This window comes from Natator depressus, chromosome 15 (assembly GCF_965152275.1).
Source record: "Natator depressus isolate rNatDep1 chromosome 15, rNatDep2.hap1, whole genome shotgun sequence".
Taxonomy (NCBI): domain Eukaryota; kingdom Metazoa; phylum Chordata; order Testudines; family Cheloniidae; genus Natator; species Natator depressus.
Genome location: NC_134248.1, coordinates 6,116,374 through 6,128,992, shown reverse-complemented (window position 1 = coordinate 6,128,992; position 12,619 = coordinate 6,116,374). Strand labels below are relative to the sequence as shown.

Below are 12,619 nucleotides of genomic sequence, written 5' to 3'. Positions count from 1 at the left end.
CGAACGGGAGGTACGGGATCTGATCGCTGTATGGGGAGAGGAATCCGTGCTATCAGAACTCCGTTCCAGTTTTCGAAATGCCAAAACCTTTGTCAAGATCTCCCAGGGCATGAAGGACAGAGGCCATAACAGGGACCCGAAGCAGTGCCGCGTGAAACTGAAGGAGCTGAGGCAAGCCTACCAGAATACCAGAGAGGCGAACGGCCGCTCCGGGTCAGAGCCCCAAACATGCCGCTTCTATGATGAGCTGCATGCCATTTTAGGGGGTCCAGCCACCACTACCCCAGCCGTGTTGTTTGACTCCTTCAATGGAGATGGAGGCAATACGGAAGCAGGTTTTGGGGACGAAGAAGATGATGATGAGGAGGAGGTTGTAGATAGCTCACAGCAAGCAAGCGGAGAAACCGGTTTTCCCGACAGCCAGGAACTGTTTCTCACCCTGGACCTGGAGCCAGTACCCCCTGAACCCACCCAAGGCTGCCTCCTGGACCCAGCAGGCGGAGAAGGGACCTCCGGTGAGTGTACCTTTTAAAATACTATACATGGTTTAAAAGCAAGCATGTGAAAGGATTACTCTGCCCTAGCATTCGCGGCTCTCCTGGATATACTCCCAAAGCCTTTGCAAAAGGTTTCTGGGGAGGGCAGACTTATTGCGTCCTTCATGGTAGGACACTATACCACTCCAGGCCAGTAACACATACTCGGGAATCATTGTACAACAAAGCATTGCAGTGTATGTTTGCTGGCGTTCAAGCAACATCCGTTCATGTGTTATCCTCAGGAGAGTGAGATATAATCCATGGTCACCTGGTTGAAATAGGGTGCTTTTCTTCAGGGGACACTCAGAGGAGCCCATTCCTGCTGGGCTGTTTGCCTGCGGCTGAACAGAAATGTTCCCCGCTGTTAGCCACAGGGAGGGGGGAGGGTTGAGGGGGTAGCCACGCGGTGGGGGGAGGCAAAATGCGACCTTGTAACGAAAGCACATGTGCTATGTATGTAATGTTAACAGCAAGGTTTACCCTGAAAGAGTGTAGCCAGTGTTTTATAAAATGTGTCTTTTTAAATACCGCTGTCCCTTTTCTTTTCTCCACCAGCTGCATGTGTTTCAATGATCACAGGATCTTCTCCTTCCCAGAGGCTAGTGAAGATTAGAAAGAAAAAAAAAAACGCACTCGAGATGAAATGTTCTCCGAGCTCATGCTGTCCTCCCACACTGACAGAGCACAGACGAATGCGTGGAGGCAAATAATGTCAGACTGCAGGAAAGCACAAAATGACCAGGAGGAGAGGTGGCGGGCTGAAGAGAGTAAGTGGCGGGCTGAAGAGAGTAAGTGGCGGGCTGAAGAGAGGGCTGAAGCTCGAATGTGGCGACAGCGTGATGAGAGGAGGCAGGATTCAATGCTGAGGCTGCTGGAGGACCAAACCAGTATGCTCCAGTGTATGGTTGAGCTGCAGCAAAGGCAGCTGGAGCACGGACTGCCACTACAGCCCCTGTGTAACCAACCGCCCTCCTCCCCAAGTTCCACAGCCTCCACACCCAGACGCCCAAGAACGCGGTGGGGGGGCCACCGGCCAACCAGCCACTCCACCACAGAGGATTGCCCCAAAAAAAGAAGGCTGTCATTCAATAAATTTTAAAGTTGTAAACTTTTAAAGTGCTGTGTGGCATTTTCCTTCCCTCCTCCACCACCCCTCCTGGGCTACCTTGGTAGTCATCCCCCTATTTGTGTGATGAATGAATAAAGAATGCATGAATGTGAAGCAACAATGACTTTATTGCCTCTGCAAGAGGTGATCAAAGGGAGGAGGGGAGGGTGGTTAGCTTACAAGGAAGTAGAGTGAACCAAGGGGCGGGGGGTTTCATCAAGGAGAAACAAACAGAACTTTCACACCGTAGCCTGGCCAGTCATGAAACTGGTTTTCAAAGCCTCTCTGATGCGTACCGCACCCTCCTGTGCTCTTCTAACCGCCCTGGTGTCTGGCTGCGCGTAACCAGCAGCCAGGCGATTTGCCTCAACCTCCCACCCCGCCATAAACGTCTCCCCCTTACTCTCACAGATATTGTGGAGCACACAGCAAGCAGTAATAACAGTGGGAATATTGGTTTCGCTGAGGTCTAACCGAGTCAGTAAACTGCGCCAGCGCGCCTTTAAACGTCCAAATGCACATTCTACCACCATTCTGCACTTGCTCAGCCTGTAGTTGAACAGCTCCTGACTGCTGTCCAGGCTGCCTGTGTACGGCTTCATGAGCCATGGCATTAAGGGGTAGGCTGGGTCCCCAAGGATACATATAGGCATTTCAACATCACCAACAGTTATTTTCTGGTCTGGGAATAAAGTCCCTTCTTGAAGCTTTTGAAACAGACCAGAGTTCCTGAAGATGCGAGCGTCATGTACCTTTCCCGGCCATCCCACGTTGATGTTGGTGAAACGTCCCTTGTGATCCACCAGAGCTTGCAGCACTATTGAAAAGTACCCCTTGCGGTTTATGTACTCACCGGCTTGGTGCTCCGGTGCCAAGATAGGGATATGGGTTCTGTCTATGGCCCCACCACAGTTAGGGAATCCCATTGCAGCAAAGCCATCCACTATGACCTGCACATTTCCCAAGGTCACTACCCTTGATATCAGCAGATCTTTGATTGCGTGGGCTACTTGCATCACAGCAGCCCCCACAGTAGATTTGCCCACTCCAAATTGATTCCCAACTGACCGGTAGCTGTCTGGCGTTGCAAGCTTCCACAGGGCTATCGCCACTCGTTTCTCAACTGTGAGGGCTGCTCTCATCTTGGTATTCATGCGCTTCAGGGCAGGGGAAAGCAAGTCACAAAGTTCCATGAAAGTGCCCTTACGCATGCGAAAGTTTCGCAGCCACTGGGAATCGTCCCAGACCTGCAACACTTATGCGGTCCCACCAGTCTGTGCTTGTTTCCCGAGCCCAGAATCGGCGTTCCACAGCATGAACCTGCCCCATTAGCACCATTATGCATGCATTGGCAGGGCCCATGCTTTCAGAGAAATCTGTGTCCATGTCCTGATCACTCACGTGACCGCGCTGACGTCGCCTCCTCGCCCGGTAGCGCTTTCCCAGGTTCTGGTGCTGCATATACTGCTGGATAATGCGTGTGGTGTTTAATGTGCTCCTAATTGCCAAAGTGAGCTGAGCGGACTCCATGCTTGCCTTGGTATGGCGTCCGCACAGAAAAAAGGCGCGGAATGATTGTCTGCCGTTGCTCTGACGGAGGGAGGGGCGACTGACGACACGGCTTACAGGGTTGGCTTCAGGAGGCTAAAATCCACAAAGGGGGTGGCTTTACATCAAGGAGTAGTTCAGGCAGGACTTCACGGAGGGTTCCAATAAGAAATGGTGCACCTAAGTTATTGTTCTTATTGGAACAAGGAGGTTAGCCTGGCCTCTGATTGATACATGGCTAGATCTACCTCGCTGCACCTTCTCTGTGAGTGACTGCAGTGTGACCTAGAGGAATGATTCCCCTAGACAGGGGAGGAGGCAAATGAGTACAAACAAATCTGGTCTATTTCTTGTTTTGATCCACTCCATCTATCTTTTACATCTTTGGCTGGCAGCAGATGGTGCAGAAGGACATATTGCCTGCCTGCTCACCATAAGACGGTTCAATAGGACTGACTGCCGGACTAAAAAAAATGACCTGGTCAAGTCACTAAAAATTTAGTCCCTGCGCCCATGTCTGCCCAGGCGCTCCTGATCACACAGGCGACCAGGAGTACCTCGGACATGACGAGGACGGCTACCAGTCGTATTGTACCGTCTGCTGCCACAAGGCAATGGGTTGCTGCTACTGTGTAGCAATGCCGTGCCACGTCTGCCAGCACCCAGGAGACATACGGTGACGGTTACCTGAGCGGGCTCCATGCTTGCGGTGGTATGGCGTCCACACAGGTAACTCAGCAAAAAAGGCGCGAAACAATTGTCTGCCCTTGCTTTCACGGAGGGAGGGAGGGAAGGGGGGGACTGACAATATGTACCCAGAACCACCCGCGACAATGTTTCAGCCCCATCAGGCATTGGGATCTCAACCCAGAATTCCAATGGGCAGCGGAGACTGCGGGAACTGTGGGATAGCTACCCACAGTGCAACGCTCCAGAAGTCGACTCTAGCCTCGGTACTGTGGAAGCACTCCGCCGAGTTAATGCACTTAATGCACTTCTGTGGGGACATACACACTCGAATATATAAAACCGATTTCTAAAAAACCGACTTCTATAAATTCGACCTTATTCCGTAGTGTAGACATACCCTTAGTTTCTCTGCAATAACTTTATCGTCTTTAAGTGCTCCTTTTGTATCTCAATCGGCCAGGGGCCCCACTGGTTGTTTAGCAGGCTTTCTGCTTCTGATGTACTTTAAAAACATTTTGTTATTACCTTTTGAGTTTTTGGCTAGCTGTTCTTCAAACTCCTTTTTGGCTTTTCTTATTTCTTTTTACATTTAATTTGGCAGTGTTTATGCTCCTTTCTATTTACCTCACTAGGATTTGACTTCCACTTTTTAAAAGATGTCTTTTTATCTCTCACTGCTTCTTTTACATGGTTGTTAAGCCACGGTGGCTCTTTTTTAGTTCTTTTACTGTGTTTTTTAACTTGGGGTATACATTTAAGTTGAGCATCTATTATGGTGTCTTTGAAAAGTGTCCATGCAGCTTGTAGGGATTTCACTCTAGTCACTGTACCTTTTAATTTCTGTTTAACTAACCTCCTCATTTTTGCATCGTTCCCCTTTCTGAAATTAAATGCCACAGTGTTGGTTTGTTGATGTGTTCTTCCCATTACAGAAATGTTAAATGTTATTATATTATGGGCTCTATTTCCAAGTGGTCCTGTTATAGTTACTTTTTGGACCAGATCCTGTGCTCCACTCAGGACTAGATCAAGAGTTGCCTCTCCCCTTGTGGGTTCCTGACCAGCTGCCCCAAGAAGCAGTCATTTAAAGTATCAGGAAATTTTGTCTCTGCATTTCGTACTGAGGTGACATGTATCCAGTCAATATGGGGATAATTGAAATCCCCCCACTATTATTGAGTTTTTTTATTTTGATAGTCTCTCTAATCTCCCTTAGCATTTCATCGTCACTATCACTGTCCTGGTCAGGTGGTCGATAATAGATCCCTACTGTTATATTCTTATTAGAGCATGGAATTACTATCCAGAGAGATTCTATGGAACATGTGGATTTATTTAAGATTTTTATTTTCATTTGATTCTACATTTTCTTTCATATATAGTGCCCACCCCCCGGCACGACCTGTTCTGTCCTTCCGATATATTTTGTAACCCGGAATAATTGTGTCCCATTGATTGTCCTCACTCCACCAGGTTTCTGTGATGTCTATTATATCAATATCCTCCTTTAACACAAGGCACTCTAGTTCACCCGTCTTATTATTTAGACTTCTAGCATTTGTGTACAAGCACTTTAAAAACTTGTCACTGCTTATTTGTCTGCCCTTTTCTGATGTGTCAGATTCTTTATGTGAATGTTTCTCGTCTGATCTGGCCCCTACTTTATCCTCTTCCATCCTCTCCTCCTGACTAAAACCTAGAGAATCTCTCTCAATAGACTCTCCTCTAAAAGAAGTCTCTGTTCCGATCCACGTGCGCCTCTGCAGCAATCGGCTCCCACCACCGTCCCACATCTCTTAGTTTAAAAACTGCTCTGCAGCCTTTTTAATGTGAAGTGCCAGCAGGCTGGCTCCACTCTGGTTTAGGGGTAGCCCATCCTTCCTGTATAGGCTCCCCCCATCCCAAAAGTTTCCTAATAAATCTAAACCCCTCCCCTCTACACCATCGTCTCATCCACACATTGAGACTCTGAAGCTCTCCCTGCCCACCTGGCCCTGCGCGTGGAACTGGTAGTATTTCTGAGAATGCCACCATAGAGGTCCTGGATTTCAGTCTCTTTCGTAGCAGCTTAAATTTGGCCTCCAGGACGTCTCTCCTACCCTTCCCTACGGCATTGGTACCTACATGTACCATGACCGCCGGCTCCTCCCCAGCACTACACATAAGTCTATCTAGATGCCTCAAGAGATCCGCAACCTTCGCACCAGGCAGGCAAGTCACCATACGGTTCTCCCAATCATCACAAACCCAGCTATCTATGTTTCTAATGATCGAATCTCCCATTACTAACACCTGCCTTTTCCTAATGACTGGAGTTCCCTCCCCCGGAGAGGTAACCTCAGTGCGAGAGGATACCTCAACATCATCTGGAAGGAGGGTCCCAACTATGGGAAGGTTTCCCTCTGTTCCCATTGACTGCTCTCCTTCCCTGAGCCTTTCATCCTCCTTAACAGCGCAGGGGCTGTCTGACCGGAGGTGGGACAAATCTACAGTGTCCCGGAAAGCCTCATCAACATACCTCTCTGCCTCCCTTAGCTCCTTCAGTTTCGCTATCCTGGCCTCCAAAGCCCGTACTCAGTCTCTAAGGGCCAGGAGCTCCTTGCACCGAATGCACACATATGCCATCCACCCACAGGGCAGATAATCATACATGCTACACTGAGTGCAATAAACAGGATAACGCCCACTCTGCTGCTGGGCTTCTGCCTGCATTTTCTCCTACAATTACCTAGGTTAATGATAGGGGTTTTGTTTAAATCAAGAAGTTTTGATTATAGTTTAGTGTAAAGGTTTTAAAGAATGGCAAGTGTACCTTGCCCCCTTCCCAACTCCCTCTCGAAACTCCCTGTTAGCGGCCCCTGTTTGCAAAGCTCCCTGGTCGCTTGCTCACTGCTTTATAAAGTCCTGGTCTCCTTGATAGCCCCGCCCCCTGACTAAGGCTCAGCCAATGAACAGAGGCTTCTAGATTTCAAACCTTGTTTAGAAGCTCACAGCTTCCAACTGCCGCCCACAGAAACAGGGTCCTTCAAACAAAAACAAACAGACAGACAAATACAAGCTCAGCACACAGCACATAACCCCCAAACACAAACACACACTACAGACAGCCACTTACGCCAAGGGTCCCGTATTTGCTCCTCCTTCAGCTGGAGAACTCCCTCTTGAAACTCCCTGTTAGCGGCTCCCTAGGAATGAAGCCAAGTACCCTAGGTCTCTACATTCCTCTGCTGTTAGCCAATAGCTGTAAAATCACTGTGTATCTCATCCCGTTGTACTGACTGGTCCATATAGAGGATAACAGCCTGCTACTGCTATCAGTTACCATTAGCTCAAGTGGTAGAGGTCTGTGCTGTGAGTCTAAAGGACCCAATCCTGCTGTTGTCCCATGTAGGGATCAGTATAGTTCCACGTAATAAAATTTCCATTTTAATCCATTTGCTTTTTAAAAATATAAGAAATTACATTTAAAAAAACTACATTAAAAGAATGTTATGGATGGAAAGTCAAGCACTCCAATGTTAAGAAATGCTAGAATTAAGGATCCTAATGCATCCTTAATTTGGCCCCCTTGTACACATCATACAATCTTTAAGTATGTGATCACACATGCTTTATTTCCACAAGGTCCCTGCTTCATTCACTGCAGAGGGGATCTGACTGTGCCCTATAATTATATACAGGGCAGAGAAGAAGGTTTCTAACAATGACAGAAGTGAGGTTCTGGAACTGCTTCCTAATAGGAGTTCTGTGGGCAAAGAACTTAATTAGTCTTAAGATAGAGCTTGATTCATTTATGAGTGGGGCTTCTGTTGTGGTTGGGAGGCAGGGCTTGGTGGTTCTTTTCAGTTCATGATGTCTTACGTTCCTAAAATCTCGTGCTTCAGGGCTTCAGCCCTGAAGATGTGGTTTATCGTGCTGTAGTTCCTTCGAAAGCCGGCCTGCTCTCTAGGTTGCTGTTCATCCAGATTTCGCGACAGTTGATTTGTTATTTGTTATTATTTTTGTGAACAACTTATAGATATGCGAAAGCAGGCAGATCAGGTGATAGTTCTTTAGATTTTCTCTATTGCCTTTCTTATGCAGCAAGATGGTATTGGACTCTTTCCAACTGGATGGTATTTTCTGGATTTCCAGTTAGTGACTGAACCTTTGGGTAAGAGCTTTCCAAAGTTCCTGACCTCCCGCCTTAAGCACTTCTGCTGTCAGACCTTCCTTGCCTGGAGCCTTCCCCTCTTTCATTTGATGGATTGCGTGACGGACTTCGCTGATGAGAACTGGGAGTATGTGTTCATCGGTTTGTTGAAGTGATGGTACTCAAGCCTTTCACTGCCATTTCTTTTCATTTTCCTCGTCTTCTCCAATAAAGTCTTTGTATTCTCCGAGATTCTTCTGCTAGCTCTTCTTGGTCTTTCACGCTCAGCTTATTTCACACACCATTTCAGTCTCTTACTGAAGTTCTCATAATCGTCATTGCAGTTGTCCAGGAGGCTCCAATTTTCCCTAGAAATGTTTTCCTTCAGGATTGCCTCATCGAAAGCTACCGGTTGGTGCCTTCTGTTCGCCATACACAGCGTCTTTTTCTCCACCTTCACAGTGAATGTGAGTCTGGCTCTCAGTAGGCGGTGATTGCTACCGATATTGAATGATGGCACTACTGAAATATCCTGCACGATGCGTCGTCTATCGATCAGAAAGTAATCGATTTCATTTTTTGTCTTCGTTTGGTGCGATCCAGGTCCATCTTCTGTTGGCCTTCTTTCGGAACCAGGTGTTACCAATGAACATTCTCCTCGTCTCTGCCAGTATAGCTAGTCGTTCTCCTCGCGTGCTTCGTTTTCCGATACCGTACCTTCCTGTGAACTTTTTGCCCTCTCTCCCTCTTCCACCCTTGGCGTTAAAATCTCCCATCACAATCGTATATGTGGAACTCTGGGCGAGGGTTTCCTCCAGTTCCTGATAGAATCCTTCCACATCATCATCTTCGCATGCACTTGAGGGAGCATAGATCTGGATGATTTTGAGGGTACTATTTCGGTTCAATCGGAGGTAAAACACCCTGATACGTGATGATTTCAAATGGCATGAGACAATTTTTGAAGACCATTCCTTGTTCATGATGAATCTGACTCCTCCAACTGACCTTGTGCCTTCTCCGTGTTTCCATCCCTCCAGCTGACCTCCATCTCCTTCTTTCTGCATTATTACTGATAATTCTCCCATTTCCATCTATTAATGGACTAGTACCATTGTCAGGATTTTTTTTGTTCCTAATAGATTTTAAAAAATGCCTCCTTATTTTCCTTAACTCTGCTGGCCATAGATTTCGCTTTCTGTCCATTTGCTTTCCTTATCAATTTTCTACAATTCCTATCTTCTGATCTGTATTAATTACTATCAACTTCTCCTTTCTTCCATTTGTAATATATTAGGGTTTTTTTAAATAGCTGCCTTCACTTTCCCTTTAAACCAGGTCCATTTTTTAAATCAAGACAGCTTTCTTCCTTGGTTGTGGGATTGTGCTTTTTTGGGCATCTAGTAAAGTGTTCTTAAACAATTCCCAATTATCAGTCATTTTTCTGATTAAATTCTTCCTGCCAGCTAATTTGACTCTCAGTTGTTTTCAGCATTGAGAAACTGGCCCTTTCAAAGCACTCAGTTTAAATATTCCTGTTCTGGACATTATTCTGTTTGCATATTATAAACATGATCAAGTCATGATCACTTGTACCTAAGCTATGATTAACTTTAAGTTCTGTGACCAATACTTCATTATCTGTCAAGATAAGGTCTAATATAGAATTCCCCTGCATTGGATGCAACACTTTTTGAGATAGGAAATTGTCATCTATCATGTTTAGAAATATCAGGGATGTTTTAGTATTGGCAGCATGAGACCTCCAGCATACATCACTCAAATTGAAGTTTCCCATGATCACAAAGTTCTTTTCCCTACACACTATAGATAGGCGCATAAGGAGCCTGTCATCCTGTTCCCTAGTGTGATTTGGTGGTCTCTAGAAGACACCAGCTAATAACCCATCTTGTGCTTTATTTGCTTTTTGCGGGGTCTGTTTAGTTAAACATACTGATGATACCCTTTGTACTTTGAATGACTCACAAGCAACATTGTGATCTCATGGGGTATATACCCACCCATGGAAAAAAACAGGGAAATCCAAAAACTTTTTCAAGACAGAGATGTAGGCCGGGTACTTTTTATCACCAGAGATCATCAGTAACCCCCAAGGAAGAGTCAGCAATACCAGAAAGAGAATTTTTGCCTTAGCCACTCATACATCTCAGCCTGCAATACTGTGCCAATCCCCTATCCTCTTCCACATTCCTCTTCGGGGACTCATCTCATGAGAGACTGTGGCATCAGGAGGTGCATTAACTTCTGTCACTCACAGCAATAAAAGATGTTCCATCTCAATTCTGAGGAAGACGTTTCTACTCCAACTCCTTCTTGATACCAAAGAAGGGTGGCATCCCATTTTGCATATGAGCAGGATCAGCATCTTCATTCATCACATAAAGTTCAGAATAGTGACCCTAGCATCAATGATTCCACCTCTAGATCTGCAAGACTGGTTTGCAACTCTAGACTTGCAAAATGCATAATTGCACATTGTGACTGAGCTGGATTTAAGATTCCTGATCAGGCAGAAGAACTACCAATACTAGGTTTTCATTTTCAGACTCTCTGTAGCACTGGGAGTATTTACCAAGCCATGGCAGCTAAGAAGACAGGACATAATAGTTCATCCATATTTGGATAATTGGTTAGTCTGGGGAAGATCCCCACAGAGCTGATGAAAGATTCCATTCATCATATTCTTCATCTCATCCTTGCTCTTAGTTTAAAAATCAACAGAGAAAAGTCCAGATTGACAGCAATACAAAGAACAGAAGTTATAATTGCAGCCACAGATTCCATCACAGCCAGATGGAATAGTGCAGACTGTTCCTTTGTCCAGATTTTTAAAAGGATTTTGAAAAATTGGAGATGATGCAGAAAAAAGCCAGAAATACCTTACAATGAGAGACTTGGGGCATATCTGCATTGCCCCACGGTTGTGACTAAAGGGGTGTGAATAGCAGAGCACACCAAAGTGTAACATTGTGGGCATAAATTTACAAGTCCAGAGTTGGCGCTAAGGTAGTTGAAACCTTTACGTTCACACTCGCAGCGTCCACATACGGAAGTTACAGCGCAGCCCTTTGATGCGCACTGTTAGTCACACCCCCTTAGAGTCAGAACTGTGGCAATTTAGACATGCACATACAGAGCTCAGTCTGTTTAGAGTATCAAAAAGAAGATTGTTAGGCAACTTGATTATAGTGGGTAAGTAACTCCACAGGGAGAAAATAATGGGTCCCAACAGGCTCTTTAATGGGGGGGCAAAAGTTTTAGCCCAAGGGCCACATTGGGGTTGCAAAATGGTAGGGAGGACCCGGGCTGTGCCCCCCAAACAGCCTGGCACTGCCCCCATCCGACCCCTCCCACTTCCCACCCCCTGACTGTCCCCCTCAGAACCCCCAACCCATCCAACCCCCCCTGCTCCTTGTCCCCTGACTGCCCCCTCCCGGGACCCCACCCCATCCAACCCCCCTGCTCCCTGTCCCCTGACTGCCCCGACCCCTATCCACACCCCTGCCCCCTGACAGGCCCCCTGGGGCCCCCCTGCCCCTAACCACCCCCCCGGGACCTCACCCCTATCCAACTCCCCTGCTCCCTGTCCCCTGACTGCCCTGACGCCTATCCACACCCCTGCCCCATGACAGGCCCCTTGGGACTCCCACGCCTTTCCAACTCCCCCTGTTCCCCATCCCCTGACCGCCCCCCCAGAACCTCTGCCACATCCAACCGCCCCCTGACAGGCCCCCCGGGACTCCCACACCTATCCAACCGCCCCCTGCTCCCTTTCCCCTGACTGCCCCCTGGGGCCTCCCAGCCCCGGCCCCCTTACCATGCCGCTCAGAGCAGCATGTCTGGCAGCCGCGCCGCCTGGCCAGAGCCAGACACACTGCCGCACTGCCCTGCAGGATCACGCAGACCCGCCGCCCAGAGTGCTGCCCACGCAGTGGCGTGGCTGCGGGGGCGGGGGACGACAGTGGGAGAGGGGCCGGGGGCTAGTCTCCCTGATGGGGAGCTCAAGGGCCGGGCAGGATGTGGCCTGCAAGCCATAGGTTGCCCACCTCAGCTCTTGATTCTAGCAGAGAAAGGCATAACAAGAACCAATGGCTGGAAGATGAAGCTAGACAAAATAAAATTAGAAATAATTTTTTAACTGTGAGGATGATTAACCATTGAAACAAACTACCAAGGGAAGTTGGGGAGTCTCGATCTTGTGGGCTCTTCAAATCCAGACTGGCTGCCTTTCATGAACCAGGTAAGACAGGCATTGCTCTGCTGAAGTGTTCCTGCCAGGCCCATGCCAGTAGGCGCACTCAGAGCCACACCTAACTCCACACAAAACAGCCAGGTGGACGGAACGACAGTTCGCTCACAACATTTCACCCAGTGGTTAGGGTGCTCACCTAGAAGGTCAGTCAAGTACCCCCTGTGCCTGGGGGAGAAGGGATTTGAACAGGGATCGGCCACTTCTCAGGTATATGCGCTAGAAACTGGGCTATGGGACATTCTGATGTAGTGCTCCCTTGGTCTCTCCTGCTGAAGCTGTTCCTTTTTGTATGGCGAGTTAGAGTGCTGAACTCCCGAAGAGGGCCAGGG

At 47.7% G+C, this 12,619-nt stretch overlaps 1 protein-coding gene across 4 annotated transcripts in view; it reads left to right on the top strand.

The window, feature by feature from the left end:
• The window catches only part of AIFM3 (AIF family member 3), a 124,773-nt gene that overhangs the window by 16,254 nt on the left and 95,900 nt on the right, over positions 1 to 12,619 (top strand). The gene's annotated exons all lie outside the window — the stretch shown is intronic.